The 17120-nt window shown below is 38.4% G+C and overlaps 1 protein-coding gene across 10 annotated transcripts in view; it reads right to left on the reverse strand.

Annotated features, from left to right (window-relative positions):
* The window catches only part of Ncoa1 (nuclear receptor coactivator 1), a 212872-nt gene that overhangs the window by 108696 nt on the left and 87056 nt on the right, over positions 1-17120 (reverse strand). For 5 of the 10 annotated variants that reach the window (XM_060365339.1, XM_060365318.1, XM_060365359.1 and 2 more), the window contains one exon: positions 12381-12464. The exons of 1 other annotated variant lie outside the window; for it this stretch is intronic. The gene's annotated coding sequence lies outside the window, so the exon portion shown is untranslated. Of the gene's footprint in view, positions 1-3272; positions 3329-12380; positions 12465-15761; positions 15864-17120 lie in introns of all 10 variants that reach the window. 4 more of the 10 variants (XM_060365346.1, XM_060365322.1, XM_060365354.1 and 1 more) reach the window with 3 other exon arrangements.

A 17120-nucleotide genomic window follows, 5' to 3' on the forward strand; every position in this document is an offset into this window, starting at 1 on the left:
ATTCTTTCTCTTTTCTTATCCCTATTTAGACAAAAGTAGGTGTCTTTGTAAGGTTTTGAACATGTTATTTTACTGGGAAAGAGTACTAAAGAATGATAGAAAGAATTTTTTAATTACATTTTTATTTTTTTACATTAATTACATTTTATTCACTTTCTATCCCAGCTGTAACCCCCTCCCTCATTCCCTCCCAACCCCATCCTTCCTCCCTCATCTCCTCCCATGCCAGTCTCCAAGTCCACTGATAGGGGAGGTCCTCCTCCCCTTCCATCTGACCCTAGCTTATCAGGTCTCATCAGGACTGGCTGCATTGTCCTCCTCTGTGGCCTCATAAGGTTGCTCTCACCTCAGGGGGAGGTGATCAAGGAGCCAGCCACTGAGTTCATGTCAGAGACAGTCCCTGTTCCCCTTACTAGGGTACCCACTTGGACACTGAACTGCCATGAGCTACAATTGAGCAGGGGTTCTAGGTTATCTCCATGAATGGACCTTGGAATCATATGAAAGAAGGGGGAATTAGTAAGACCTGGAGAGGACAGGAGCTCCACAAGGAAAGTGATAGAATGAAATCTTAACTTTTTTTTTAAAAAAAAGATTTATTCATTTATTATATCTACAATATTCTGCCTGTATGTGTGCCAGCATGTCAGAAGAGGGCACCAGATCTCATTATAAATGGTCATGAACCATCATGTGGTTGCAAGGAATTGAACCCAGAACCTCTGGAAGAACAGTCAGTGCTCTTAACATCTGAGCCATCTCTCCAGCCCCTGAAATCTTAAGTCTTAACATATGAAATATGTATACAATAGTATTAAACTATACTAAATTAAAACCATGTACTGAGAATGGGACACTTACATGATTTCATCACCTGTGAAGAAGAATGGAAAGCAAGAGGACTGTAAAGCAACAGTTCATGTAATGAATGAACAGCCACATCCATCCTCTGAAGATAACTTGCTTTTTCCTCTTACCCTCTTTCCCCCAAACATGTAATACAATATCTCAACAGGATACATGCAGATTCCAAAAGATGCTGTTTGACAGAAAATGCAATGTCTGTGTAAACAGAGTCATTTTAGTTATTTTCTTTTTCTCATCTATCTATCTATCTATCTATCTATCTATCTATCTATCTATCTATCTATCATAATCTGGGAGACATAAAAACAGACACTGAAGAAATCCAAAGAATTATTAGGTCCTACTTCAAAAGCCTATATGCAACAAAATTTGAAAATGTAAATGAAATGGACAATTTTCTTGATAGATTCCATTTACCAAAGCTGAATCAAAAATCAGGTAAATAAATTAAATAGTCCTATATCCCCTAAGGAAATAGAAAATGCCATCAAAAGTCTCCCATCCAAAAAAAAAAAAAAAACAAAAACAAAAACAAAAAAACAAAACAACAAAAAACAACAAAAAACCTCAGGGCCAGACAGACAGTTTCAGCGCAGAATTCTACCAGACCTTCAAAGAAGAGCTAACACCAATACTCTTCAAACTATTCCACAAAATAGAAACAGAAGGAACATTACCAAACTCATTCTGTGAGGCCACAGTCATCTTGATACTGAAACCCCACAAAGACCCAAGAAAGAAAGAAAACTTCAGACCAATCTTGCTTATGAACAACTGATACAAAAATACTCAATAAAATACTTGCAAACCAAATCCAAGAACACATTACATTAAAATATCATCCACAACGACCAAGTAGGCTTCATCTCAGGCATGCAGGGGTGGTTCAACATACAAAAATTCATCAATGTAATCCACCATATAAACAAACTGAAAGAAAAAAAACAAACTACATGATCATCTTCTTAGATGCTGAAAAAGCATTTGACAAACTTCAACACCCATTCATGTTTAAAGTTTTGGAGAGATCAGGGATACAAGGCACATATCTAAACATAGTAAAGGCAATATACAGCAAGCCTATAGCCAACATCAAACTAAAAGGAGAGAAACTTAAATCAATCCCACTGAAATCAGGGACAAGACAAGACTGCCTACTCTCTCCATATGTCTTCAACATAGTTCTGGAAGTCCTAGCTAGAGCAGTAAGACAACTAAAAGAGATCAAAGGGATACAAATTGGAAAGTCAAATTTATCACTATTCGCACATGATATGATACTATACATGAGTGCCCCAAAACTTCTACCAGAGAACTCCTTCAGCTGATAAACTCCTTCAGCAAAGTGGCTGGATATAAGTTTAATTAAAAAAAAATCAGTAGTCCTCCTGTATATAAAAGACTCGTGGCCTGAGAAAGAAATTAGGGAACATGCTTCACAATAGCTACAAATAACATAAAGTACCTTATTGTGACTCTAACCAAGCAAGTGAAAGACCTGTATGAAAAAAAAACTCCATCTCTGAAGAAAGAAATTGAAGAAGATATCAGAAGATGGAAAGATAGCCCATGCTCATGGATCAGTAGGATTAACATAGTGAAAATGGCTATCCTACCAACAACAATCTACAAATTCAATACGCAGTTTCCATCAAAATACCAACACAAATTTTTACAGACCTTGAAAGAACAATTCTCAATTTCATATGGAAAAACAAAAAACCCAGAAAAGCTAACACAATCCTGTACAATAAAAGATGTTCTGAAGGTATCTCCATCCCAGATCTCAAGCCGTACTATAGAGCAACAGTAATAAAAATGTCATGGTACTGGTGGATCTTTTCTCTTTTTTCTTTTCTTTTCCTCTCTCTCTGTCTCTGTCTCTCTCTTTCTTTCTTTCTAAAAGAAAACTGCTTTGCCCAAACCTAAAGTCAAGCTCTTAATATTCCAACACATCCTAATAAAAGTATCCCTGATGTTTTAGCAGTAGATAACCAGAACATGTTTGAATAATGACAAATTTCTTCCAGTTGTGGTTTTGTCTCCACTCTGGACTCACTCTCTAACCTCATACTCTCCTCCTTCCTCAGGGAAATAGTTCCTCATCTACCACAGCTGGGCGAGTAACCCTCCGATGTGTCCTCATAGCTCCCTATGCTTATCACATTAAAGAATATAGCAAAATAATTGTCGATGTAGTGTGCTAAATATGGAGACAATGAGACCATTAGCTCCCAACAGCAGGAAGACCAAGCTATGCACACTGGTTCATGGCTGAAGCTTAGGGCAGTGCTCTGTCAGAAGCACCAGCAGCATGCCAGCCAGGGCTATGAGTGCATGCCAGCATTCCAACTGCTCCTCAAACACTATTACACCATGCCACATGGAAGTCAGACACTACCCACCTACTGTATGCCCAGCAATGTATTCAGGTTCTATTCAATTTTATTTCTTCAAAACCCTATAAGTAAAAATAATGAGAGGATCAGTTCAGAAAAGACAGATTTACACGGAAACCAATCTATGAGTTCAACCATCTCTCCACTGTTATTCTGCTTTCTCACTGTTCACACTGTATTGATGTGAACATGTACATAACGACTCAGTTCCCTTTACTCACTACATCTTACACTGTTAGCAATTTGTGAATTATATGGAAAACACAGCAGGGATATATATCTGGGCACAGGGGTCTTTTTTGAGACTGTATCTCCAACCAAGGACCATGTATGGAGATAACCTAGAACCCCTGCTCGAATGTAGCCCATGGTAGCTCAGTATCCAAGTGGGTACCCTAGTAAGGGGAACAGGGACTATTTCTGACATGAATTCAATGGCGGGCTCTTTGACCCTCCCACACACACACCGGGAGGAGGAGCAGCCCTGCTAGGCCACAGAGGACAACAATGCAGCCAGGCCTGAAGATACATGGTAAGCTAGGGTCAGATGGAAGGGGAGGAGGACATCCCCTATCAGTGGACTTAGAAGGGGGCAGGGAGGAGATGAGGGAGGGAGGGTGGGGTTGGGAGGGAATGAGGAAGCAGGATACAGCTAGGATACAAAGTTAATAAACTGTAACTAATATTTAAAAAAAAAGTTAAGATTACTTGCTCTGGAATCTGATGACTGTTCTGGACAACATTGCCACCTACTAAGTAGGTGATTTTGGGTAATTTGTTCCTCTGTGCTAGTTTATAAAGTGGAGGTAGTGGTAGCTACAGAGTTGCTGTGATGAATAATGACATATACATGAAGAACTTAGATTCAACTTTAAAGTTCTTGAATTAAGTACTAATAACAGTAATACTAATAGCTAGGACTCATGTATATGTATCATACATGCTGCCTGCTTTAGTTTGCTTTCTGCTGCTATAAAAAACACTGAAAAAACTAACACTGGGGAAGGAAAGCATTTATCTAGCTTAAATCAATTAAATTATCTAGAAACTTAAATCAATCCCACTGAAATCGGGGACAAGGCAAGGCTGCCCATTCGCTCCATATCTCTTCAACATAGTTCTGGAAGTTCTTGCTAGAGCAATAAGACAACTGAAAGAGATCAGGGGGCTACAAATTGGAAAGGAAGAAGTCAAAGTATCACTATTTGCAGATGATATGATAATATACCTGAGTGACCCCAAAAATTCTACCAGGGAACTCCTACAGCTGATAGACACCTTCAGCAAAGTGGCTGGATACAAAATTAACTCAAAAAAATCAGTAGCCCTCCTATATACAAAAGACAAAGGGCTGAGAAAAAAAATTAGGGAAACAATACCCTTCACAATAGCCATAAAAGACACAAAGTACCTTGGTATGACCCTAACCAAGTAAGTCAAAGACTTGTACAAAAGAAAATTTCAAGTCTCTGAAGAAAGAATTAGAAGAAGATATGAGAAGATGGAAAGATCTCCCATGTTCATGGCTTGGCAGGATTAACATAGTAAAAATGGCCATCTTACCAAAAGCAATCTACAGATTCAATGCAATTCCCATCAAATTACCAACACAATTCTTTACAGACCTGGAAAGAATAATTCTCAACTTCATATGGAACAACAAGAAACCCAGAATTGCTAAAACAATCCTCTACAATAAAAGATCATCTGGAGGTATCTCCATCCCTGATCTCAAGCTGTACTATAGAGCAAGAGTAATAAAAACTGCATGGTACTGGCATAGAAACAGAATGGTGGATCAATGGAATAGAATAGAAGACCCAGAAATAAACCCACAAACTTATGAACACCTGGTTTTTGACAAAGATGCCAAAACCATACAATGGAAAAAAAGAAAACATCTTCAACAAATGGTGCTGGTCTAACTGGATGTCTGCATGTAGAAAAATGCAAATAGATCCATATTTATCACCCTGCACAAAACTAAAGTCCAAGTGGATCAAAGACCTCAACATAAAACCAGACACACTAAACCTATTAGAAGAAAAAGTGGGGAAAAGCCTTGAACTCACTGGCACAGGAGACAACTTCCTGAAGAGAACACCAACAGCATAGGCTCTAAGAGCAACAATCAATAAATGGGACCTCATGAAACTAAAAAGCTTCTGTAAAGCAAAGGACACTGTCATCAAAACAAAACAACTGCCTACAGATTGGGAAAGAATCTTCACCAACCCTATATCTGACAGAGGACTAATATCCAGTATATATAAAGAACTCAAGAAGCTGAAAAGCAGCAAATCAAGTAATCCACTTAAAAAATGGGGAACAGAGCTAATTCTCTGTAGAGGAATATTGAATGGCAGAGAATATCTTTAACTTACAGAGGTTTCCATCTCTTCAAATGGAAAATGGAAGTAGATTGCTCTAAATTCTGATTATGTGATTTTAGAAAAGAAAACAAATTGACTTTTTATATTCTTTAGGAAGAGGCCTATACAAATGGCTTTGACTATGGTAATGGTTAGCTATGAAACTAAATAAAGGGTAGAGACATTTTACCTCAATAGAATTCCCAGAGGAGCAAAATTTTTGTGAAAATTACCAGGAGAGTTTAATGATTGTCTGAAGAGGTTCATGAACCTCGTTATGGATTTATGGTCTGTAAATGTAACAGAATTCAGCAAACTAGAAGTGTGTTAATAAGTTTCAAAACAAAGTAGCACTAGGGATGGAAGCCAGTGCCTGATGCGTATAAGAAAAGCAATCCGACACTAAGCTATGCACTCACTATCTAAAAATTGTTCTTTTGATGCAAGGACTCCTAAATTGCTCAGTCTGGACTCAAACTTACCATGATCCTCCATCTCCAAAGTTAGGATTGCAGGAATTTTGCCACCATATCTTACTAAAAATTTTATTTTTATGGGCATGGGAGAGAACCAGGATTTACAAGACTTTATAAAAAGCATTACAAATTGAGTGTCTCTAACATATAAATCTGAAATCTAATGCTTCAACTCTCAAGCTCCTTGAGTAACCACATGACACCACAAGTGGGACACCCACACCCAGCCCATGATGAGGCTTAGGCTAAGGCAGTTGCTCTAAAGATATGGCACAGCATTATCTTCAGGCTTCAGTGTAAGAAAATATATGGAATATAAATATGCTTTATGTTTTAATTCGTAGTGTGTATATTCCTATCTTAGGGTCTGAAAAATATAAATTTTTTGTGAAAGAATTTGGTTTTTTTTTATTTCTTTATTACTTATACAGTATTCTACCTGTATGTGAACCAGGAGGTCAGAAGAGGGAACTGACTATCTCATTATAGATAGTTGTGAGCCACCCTGTGATTGCTAGGAATTGAACTCAGGACCTTTGGAAGAACAGCCAGTGCTCTTAACCTCTGAGCCATCTCTCCAGCGCCAAAATATAAATTTCTAATACTTCCATATGGAAGAATTTCAGAATAATCAACTTGAAACTTAGTTAATTAAACTGTTTTAGTAAATCAAAGGTGCAGATTATGATAACTAGACCATTGCGATTCTATAATGTCACTTTCTATTCTCATGAGCCAACAATGGTGAAAACACTGATTTAGAATTCTATGTTTAAAACATGCATGAAATCAATTCTATACTTTTCATGTGGACAATATAATTGAAGACAGAACTTGAATGAAAATATAAAACTAACAAAAATAATTAAATTATGACACTGGTTTACATTTCTGAAAGATTAAATATCATGCACATTAAAATTGGAACACAGTATTATTACATCCTAATTTATAATTAAGATTAGTTAAGTATGTTAAGCTAGAATGTGAATTTTTATTATATTTCTACGAAAAATTAAGACACTTTTCAAATGTAGAAGGAAAGAAACTCAAAATATCTGAGTTATTGCAGTGGGAAAGGATGATTAATTATACAATTCTTCAGAGGATAATTAAAAACAAAAATACTGGGGTTGAGGTTTTTCTACATTATCATCAGAATAAGCCTGAAAGGTGCCAATATCGGCTCGTGTAGTCTAGTTTCAGTGCACATCTTTTGCGCAAGCTTCTCTTAGGATTTCTCTTGTCTAAAATGGGTCTCTAGGGAAGCAGCAAGAAGAAATTCTGTAATTATTTTCTGATGCAATAAAGGGAGAGGCCTTTCTAATACTGAATCTTGAGGAAAATAACGGCTCTTCCCCAACTGTGATAGCAATAACCTTGCCAGGAATATAAAAGGAAATTGGCTATAATTTCTGGTATATTTCTTTTTCTTTTTTTCTTTTCTTTTTTCTTTTAGTGAAAATACATATAATTTTCTTAGTGGGTTTTTCTTTATTAAGTTATAAAATTAGAAACCAAGTACTTCTGTTATAAAATACAAACTACAACTTGTCCTATTTGCAAAAGGAAAACATGTAGTTGTAGAACCTTCTAACAGCAATGAACTCTGGGTTTTCAATGTTGCACTTACAAATTACTTAGGAATTGTGAATACATTGCTTTGTTTCTTTGAACAATCAGACATTTCCTTCACATGAACTATTCTGTATAAAGGGCTTGGGGAAGGAAAAAACATATCTCTAGGTTTTAGTTTACAGTAACTCCTATAATTCAAGTGTATATTTTCAGTCATACTCCTGTTTGTCACAGAGTAAAGCTTGCAAAAAGTAGCAGAGTTACATTAGGGTCTACATTTAACAATTTTCTTCAGCTGTTTCTTTACTTTTCCAAGTAGTATTTAGAACTAAAGATAGACTGGGCATGACTTCATATGTAAATTCCTGCACAGATCACAGTAGAAAAAATTTAAAACAAGAAAACAAACAACCAAATAAGTTCAGCACTTTATTCTCAGGAATTGCCACAAGCCTACTTCTTTGATGCCAGGTATAAGACAATTTCTAAGGGAGTCAATTTTTGCCATCTCTAAAGTGAGGCTATTGAAGCAATATGAACTCCAAGATCACTTAGTAGGTAACAGATTTAGAGAAAATCCACGTGAGAAAATGTACTTAAACACATGTAGAAACAGAAAATAACAAAGTGTGTTTTTAAAATACATAATGTTTGTATTTGAGAGTTTCTTTTTACAATCTGCGTTTAAACAGGATAAAGCCCTAAAAGACCCATTTGTCTCGGTCAATTTCCTAATATCCTCCTCCTATGCTTCTACTCCTCTAAGGCCCACCAGAACACAACCTAAGGGTGACAGCTAATCTTGATTGTCAATATGATTATATTGAGAAAGGCAGGAGATAATGCACAGTTCTGGGTTTATGTGCAAGGGTATTTCCAGAGACCACTAAATTATGAAGGCTCTGACATGAGTGGTTTAATGGAACAGACTATGGGGAGGTGGCAGACACTGTAGCAGGTAGAGCTTTTTGGAAGAACTGGGACACTGGGAACCTGTCTCTGAAGTGAATATCATGCCCTTGGCCCTTCCTGTTTACTGTTTGCCATGAGATTCTGCCCAAACAACCATGTATTGAATCACGTGAAATGGTTAAGCAAATAAGTAATTCCTCCATCACAGTTCTTTTCCCCCTGGCATTTGTCACAGCGATTCAAAGGTAACTATCATAAGCATGCACTTTGTCTAAATGTCACCACCCCTGATAGAATTCATCTAGAACAACAGTTCTCAACTTGTGGGTCATGACCCTTCGGGGGTAGAAGAACCCTTTCACAGGGGTTCCCTAAGACCATCAGAAAGCACAGATATTTACATGATGACTCATAACAGTGGCAAAAGCACAGTTATGAAGAGCAATGAAAATGATTTTATGGTTGGGAGTCCTTACAACATGAGGAACTGTGTTAAAGGGTCACAGCATTAGCAAGGTTGAGAACCACTGCTCTAGAACAGGTGTGGATTTTTTCTGTAAAGAGCCGATTAGTAAATACTTTAGGTTTTAGAGGTTACAGAGTACAACAGCTCAGCTCTGCTATCCACATGTGAAAGCAGCCACAGTCTGTATACAAACTAATGGGCACTGTGGCTCAATAAAACTTTACTTATAAGACACAGGCTATAAAAGCCAATTTGTTCCATAAACTAGTTTGCCAGGTACAGGTCGTCTAGATCATTTAAAATAAAACAAGATGTGAAAAAATCAGCTGTACACTAAAGAGGCATAGTTTCAAAATTGAAAACTCTTTAAAATGACCAGTTTCCTTTAATTTCTCAGAATGATAAGAAATAAAAGCCCTGAATAAGAGAGAATGTGATATAGCCAAAAAGTTTATAGAGGATTTCAATTTATACTATATGCTTAATATAGGTTTCCTTTCCTTCGTCAACTGTTTCATTCATTAAGGCAATGCTAACTGCAAAGCTTTCTAGAATTCATTGATTCTGGTCTTCTTATAAGAGCTGAAGTCCTTATTTCTGACAGGAACTCAATGGCAGGCTCTTTGACCTCCCCCCCCCCAAAGGGAGGAGAAGTCCTGCTAGGCCACAGAGGAGGAATTTGCAGCCAGTCCTGAAGATAACTGATAAAACAGGGTCAGATGAAAGGGGAGGAGGTCCTCCCCAGTGGACTTGGAAAGGGGCAGGGAGGAGATGAGGGATTGAGAGAGGGTTTGGGAGGGAATGAGGGAGCAGGATACAGTTGGGATACAGAGTTAATAAAATGTAACTAATAATAAAAAAATAAAAAAGAGAGAGAGAGAGAGAAAAAAAAAAAGAGCTGAAGTCCTTGACTCTTGATCTTGGCAAACAGACTCTTGGTAGCCTGCAACAAATGTTCATTCCTTTCTTACCACTAATCCAAAGCCATCACCTCCTATCTGAGCCCGAAATGCCAATTATTTCTATCACTTACTTAAAAAAGATGGCAAGGAATACAGACAAAGAAAAAGTTAAAGACAGAGCAAGCCTAGGTAAAGGGCAAGTAGGAGGAACCCCCTTTCCAGTCCTTAAAGGAGTTGGGAGAAGACTTAAGTGAAACTTTTAGTTACAAAAAGAACATTTGACTCCTTGTGAAGTGCTCACTGATCAAAGAGCTAAGTTATGGGGTAGCTTTACTCTTACACTGTTATCTGGATGGCACTGCTCCCAGCTGTGAAGCTGACTGATGTTACTAAAGTTCCCGTAGAGCTGCTACTAGTTAGTAACCATGGTTACCACTTCAAAACAATATAAAAAGTAGGAGGGAATAAAAATTTGAGAAGAGATTTCTTGGAATTTCAGAAAATGAAGCTAATAGTAACAAGACAAGGCCTTAATACTGTGACTCTCAGAGGAGCCATCAGGGTTCTTGATCTCTCAGCCCCACAGTTTTAGTACCTTTGCCTCAGCCAGGAATAACCCTCCTCAACGGTGATGCAATCGCTTATAGTCATAGCTTATGAACCCAACTAATAATTCTGTGACGGGACTGCTGAATTTGATTTGTAACAGAGAAGCTTACAGCTAAAAACAAATTAAAAGAACAAAGTTTCTTTCTGAGTGCTACCTGAGTTATGGTTGCAGATGGCACCTAGAACAGTAAAAGGAAGTTGCCTGCACACACAATACCTGCACAGGCAAAGACAGACGGGGTCCCAGTGCTGAGAAGGGGAGCAGACACAGAGTCCCACCCCTAGCCAAGAAGCTACCTACAACGGACGCCCACTGACAAAGGGAAAACCAGCTTTCTCCCATGAGTGTCAGTGGGCAAATCAATTATTTCTGATAGTAGGCCCCATGCTTCTGAATAGTTGGTTAACAGAAAATAAACTCAACAGTATCTTTGCAGCTCTGTGAACTTTTATGTTTCATTTTGCTTTGTTTTGACTTTTTAAAACAAATCATAATGGTCTTTCCACTGTTTGTTTTTTATTGTGGTTTTTGTTTGTTTGTTTGTTCCCTTTTTTGTAAAGAGAGGAAGAACATAGCTGGGTGGGTAGGGGAGGATCAGGGGGAAGTTAGGAAAGAGGAAAAACATGATCAAAGTGTATTTTTTAACAAAGTTGCCTATGTCATTCCTCTTTCTTTCCTCCCTTTCTGTCTCTCTGATAGGTTTTCATTATGTAATTCTAGAGCTGGGCCTGAAATAGGGTCTCACTATGTAACCCTGGGGCTGGCCTGGAACTCGGTCTGTAGAGCGGACTGGACTTGCATTCATTCACTCACAGAGATGCCTAGATTCTGCCTCCTGTGTGCTAGAACTGTATACACCACCACACCTTGCCTGTGTCATTCTTGTTCATTGTTTTGCAAAAGATTTCTATCAAATCTTCCTCTTTTCAAACACTGGGAGTCTTTGAGTTGTTAACTAATTCAAACATTTGATAGCTGAGTGCCTGTAGTAGGGGCACATTCAGTTGTGACAGTGTGGTAAGACAGGGATGGTTGCCTGCTGACAATGAGAAAAAGCTGCAACTTTCATAGTAGGGAACAGTTTTACAGTAAGTGGTGAGAACCTCAGAGGGAAAGTTTATAATTTGGGAAGATCTTTAATTCTAGTCTCACATTTGTAACTAAAGAAGTTACATACTATTTTAAAAATAGATTTGCTTTTTATTTATGTGTGTGTGCATTCATGCCTGCATGCATGTGTTGAGAAGGTCCAAATTTAACTACACATGTGTGGATGCTTGTGAAAAGATTAAAGCTTTAATACCATCAAAGTAACCCATGGCAGCTCAGTGTCCAAGTGAGTTCCCTAGGAAGGGGAACAGGGACTGTCTCTGACAAGAACTCAGTGGCTGGCTCTTTGGTCTCCTCCACCTGAGAGTGGGAGCAGCCTTACCAATCCACAGAGAGAGACAATGCAGCCAGTCCTGATGAGACCTGATAGGCTAGGGTCAGAGGGAAGGGGAGGAGAAACCTCCCCTATCAGTGGACTGGGGAAGGGGCATGGGAGGACAAGAGGGAGAAAGATATTGGTAGGGGATGAGGGAGGGGGCTACAGCTGGAATACAAAGTAAATAAACTGTAATAAATAAAAAAAAAATACCATCAAAGAGGTCCCCTGACAAAAAAATTGAGCCCTTCCCTCCTCTGCCCAAAAGGTAGCCAAAAGTAACAGCAGAAGCACTCTTTCTGGTATCTACCTTGTTGCATGGTCCAGCACCACCCAAAATCCAAGTGCTATTTGAGATGATGTCAAACTTACCCTGTTTACTTCTAAATCTGATGCAGGAATATACAGTGATTAGTAGGAGATTAATTCATTTTCTGACACAGCCATAAAGGGAACCTGAAATTAAGAAAACAATGCAGACAGATGAATCTACTTGAATCAGTTATGCAAAACTAATGCAATATAATATAGAAAATGAAGAAAATAGTAAGCAGACACAAAATAAAGTGTCATTCTTGATTCATTAAGACATTTGTAACTGATTGGACAACCCAGCACCATACACAAAAGTGTAACTAACATATGATTTACATTACTATTGAAGCAAGCAAAACCAGAGAACTTATGTATAAATTTTAATAAGAGATTACAAAAATTATCACTCAAAACAAAAGAATTCATAAAAGCAAAAAAAATTAATTTGGCAACTTAAATTTCTACATAACTATAATATAATTTCATTTACAAAAAAATTAAAGTCCTAAATATGAGCCCCAGAAACAAAATTCTACCCAATCAAGCAAGTACACAGAGAGAAAGGGGAATTTTAATTATAATTAAAATGAAAAAAAGTAATTGAAAATTAAAAATACTTGAGTTGTCAGTAGAGCTCAGTGGTCAAGTGCTTGCCTAGCCCATATGATGTCTTGGATTTGCTACCCAGCAGCACACACACACACACACACACACACACACACACACACACGACATAAACACAGAAAGAAAGGGGAAAACTTAAAAGTACTTGCTGAGTTCCACCTCTGGGAAGAAGCTAACTTTTCCTGCTTCTCCCTCCAAGTAAAACTAAAAACCTTGAACATATTAATCATGTACATAAGAAAACCGAAGACAGACCATGTATGGATCTCACAAGCCAAGAAAAAAATCACATGAAAGATTTATGAATTTTCTTTTGTACCTTGTATATGATAGAATTGGAACCAAATAAGTTGGCAGCCTAGAAAACCTAGAAGCCAAAACCTCCCTAAAAACAACAACCAACCAACCAACCAAAACAAAATCCTGCTCTCCCTTGCCAAACAATCAGGAACAAGACAATGCAGACAAAAGCTATTTTACGTAACCAAACACAGAAACATTGGGTGTGGTGGAGTTGGGGTTCTATGGTCCCCATTCCACCCCTACCAGCACAGGGCACATGGAAGTCTGGTGTGGGCAACGCTCCTTAGGCTACAGTAGGAAGGCCAGTTCTCCCTGCCAGAGAGCATCAGAGACCAAAAGTGAAGTAGTGCTTGCCAGCTGGTAACAAGACCACCTTCTTCATGGTGTCAATAAAGGCTGTGTAGAATGCTGAGACTGTCACCTGACACTGTTACTTACCCTCTCTCTGCCATAGGCTAGTGTCAGAGACGCCTAGCAGTGAGTAGACCTTTCACCTCCACACAGTAAAGGGAACATACCCCTTTAGGAGCGGGCATGGGGAATCTAATTGAGACAATGAGGCACTCCTGCCTCTCTCAACCAGGGAATAAAAAGAACCAACCCCCAAGCTGAGTATTAAGAGCAGCAGAATGGGGAGTTGAACTCCTACCCATGTGGCAATAAATGAGGGGTCTGTTTAGTTTTTGGTTTTGAGACAGGGTGTTGCTTTACTTAGCATAGTCTGGTGTCAAGCTTATAATCTTCCTACCTCAGCCTTCTAAGTGCAAAGAGTTTAGGGATTCTACCATCACATCCAGCTTGACTGGAACATTTAAATAGAGTTAGAATCTCAGAACACAGTATCAGCAATGTTCAAGTATCCAATGAAAATTACTTATATAAAAACTAGGAATTTCCTTTTAGATCTATCTTTACTATTTTTAACTGTGTGTGTGTGTGTGTGTGTGTGCGCGCGTGAAGAGTCAAGAGACTTCAGATTCCCCTGGAGCTGCAGTTAAAGACGGTTGTGAGCTCCCTGACGTCGGTGGTAGGAACCCAAGTGCAGTCATGAAGGACCCTGAATCCAAAGCCATTTCTCCAGCCCCCAGAGCTGTGAACATCTGTGACTGAATGAAAAAGGGGATCTGTAGGAACCAATACCAAAATGCTGGAGAGCTGAAACTGTCTGAAAAGGGAATTGTGACTGACCATGATGAGATGAGTTGTGCCTGTCTTCTCTTTAGTTTTCTCACATATTTAAAACAAAACAATACAGTGTCCAGAGGAATAATATAGAGAAGAGAGCAAAGAAAGGGAGACTATAAGGAAGAACTGATGGGACATTTCAGACTTGAAAAAATGTAATGGTATAATGAAAGACTGAATGGATGGGCACAGAGGAAAGATTCATAGACCTGAAGGACAATAAAGCCTTTTAATTTTAACAGAGAGAAAGCAAACAAACAGACCTTCAGACTTGTGAGACTACAGCAAAAGAGCTATGTCATCATCTCCCAAAAGGTGAGAATTGGCCAGATTGGGAGGAGGGCCATGAAGGACATCATGGGTGGTAAGATGGTGGCAAGATGCCTCGGTGAGTAAAAGTATTTGTTGGGAAAGACTGAAGACCTGAATTCGATTCCCATAAGTTTAATTCCCACAAAAGAGCTGGAGGTGGTGGCATGCATCTGTAATCCCAGCACACCTGTAATCCCACACAGAAGTAAGTAGGCCAGCTGCCCTGGAATATTCAGCAAACAAGTGAGACCTTCTCTCAACAAGGTGGAGGAAGAAGAGAACACACTATCAAAAGTTGCTCTTAAAAGTGCACACTTGTGCACGCACTCACACACATACAGAGAGAGAGAGAGCTTAAGTAACCCGAAAATAAAGGCAGATAACCCCAAACTGTGCAAAACATAAACAAGTACAGATCCAAGAAAGCCAGTGAAGTATCAACAATAATCCACACCAAGCTTAAACTCAGAAAACTAAACACACAGAAAAGGAAGGGAAACCATGCTTTGCCTACAACGGGAAACAATTCACATAACAGTTCATTTCTCATTACGAACAAAGGAGAGACGAAGGACCTGCCACAATTTTCAACTGCAGTCTATGAATGCATTTGTGTATTTCTAACTTTTTTCTCTTGTTTCCTGCTTCTTGGCAGGCTTGGAACCTGGTAGTGGAATGTAAGATACTATGACATTAAAAAAAAAAAAAGTAGATAGAAATGATACTACTTTTTCATAGAAGAGTTTTAGTTTCTGGTTGGCAATAGGAAAGAATCCAGAGATTAAACTAATCTCTGAAGCTTATTTTCAATCTTGAGACATGTTCTATTTCTCTTTCACCTTTACACCTAGGATTTAAATGTTCAAAGATTTCTATAAAACCTACAGTATTTACCAAGACTCCCTCCCTCTAGTACCATGAAACTACCAAAAAAGACCATTGTCCTGTTATGTCAAGTTGACACAGGCCAGAGTCATCTGGAAGCAGGAATCTCAAGTGAGAAAATGCTCCTACCAGATGGGCCTATCAGCAAGCCTGTGGTGCATTTTCTTGATTGATGATTGAAGTTGGTTGGGCCCATCCTACTGTGGGTGGGGCCACCCAAGGTAGGTAGTCCTGAAAGACATCAGAAGGCAAGCTGAGCAAGATATGCTGGATAAGGCAGTGAGCACACTCTATGGTCTGTGTATCAGTTCCCCCTCCAGGTTTTTGCCTTGTCTCCACTAACTTCCTGGATGCTGGACTACAAGCTATGAGGTAAAATAAACCCTGTGCTCCCCACATTGCTTTTGGTCATGGCATTTTATAACAGCAATAGTATCCTGACTAAGATGACTATCCAGTAAGTAAATGATGCTGGCACAAATGGCAAGCCATTTGAGTAAAAGTAAATGTGATTTATGTACCACGCCAGCAAACAGAAAAAGGGAAAAAAGGTCAAATGGATTAAATCTCATTAGTGGAATAAAGGTGAAACTGGAGAGAGAAAGCAGCAAAGCTGGTTAATGAATATAAAGTAATTTGTAAAGTTATACAAAAGAAATTCTGGAGGGTGTTTTGCATAATAATACGAATTAACACTTAAAATCGGTAAGATAATAAATTTTATAAAGTGCTTTCTTTTTCTGTTATTTATTTGTTTGTTTGTTTGTTTTTCAAGACACGGTTTCTCTGTGTAGCCTTGGCTGTTCTGGACTCACTTTGTAGACCAGGTTAGACTCTTAACTCACAGAGTCCCGTCTCCTGCTGCCTCCCAGGGTGCTGGGATTACAGATGTGTGCCATTATGACCAGCTTCATAAACTGTTTTCTAACCAGCGTTTGCAAACAAATAAGTGAATATTTTTATGCATCTGAGCAAAGTAGCCTTTTTCAAATAAACTAAAATGAACACATTAGATATAAAGGAATATATTGATAAATCTGACTATCTGTATTTTGAACATTAAATACTAATAGTAAATAACCAACAGCTAATTTCAACTATAATAATTGTATTATGATTATGTTAAGAAAACAGACTTCACCTTTTCCAGATCCATAGTACAGTATTTACAGATCAAATGACATCATGTTTGGATCTGCTTCCAAATGAGAGCAAAAAGTATAGAAGTAAGGATAAAAACAAAGTTGGTCCTGTATTCTAATTGTTTGAGACAGGCAGGAGTCCATTGTCCTATTTTTGGCTATTTTCAAAATCAGGAGCAGTGTAGTAGCATTTCAAGAACTGTGCAGATAATATCTTTAAAAGCTGCCTAAAATCTGTACATCTAAAGAAGCTAAGCAAGAAGGAGGACCCTGGGTAAGATGATCAATCCTCACTCAGAAAGACAAACTGGACGGACATCAGAAGAAGGAGAAAACAGGAAACAGG

Source organism: Meriones unguiculatus, chromosome 1, assembly GCF_030254825.1.
Source record: "Meriones unguiculatus strain TT.TT164.6M chromosome 1, Bangor_MerUng_6.1, whole genome shotgun sequence".
Taxonomy (NCBI): Eukaryota; Metazoa; Chordata; class Mammalia; order Rodentia; family Muridae; genus Meriones; species Meriones unguiculatus.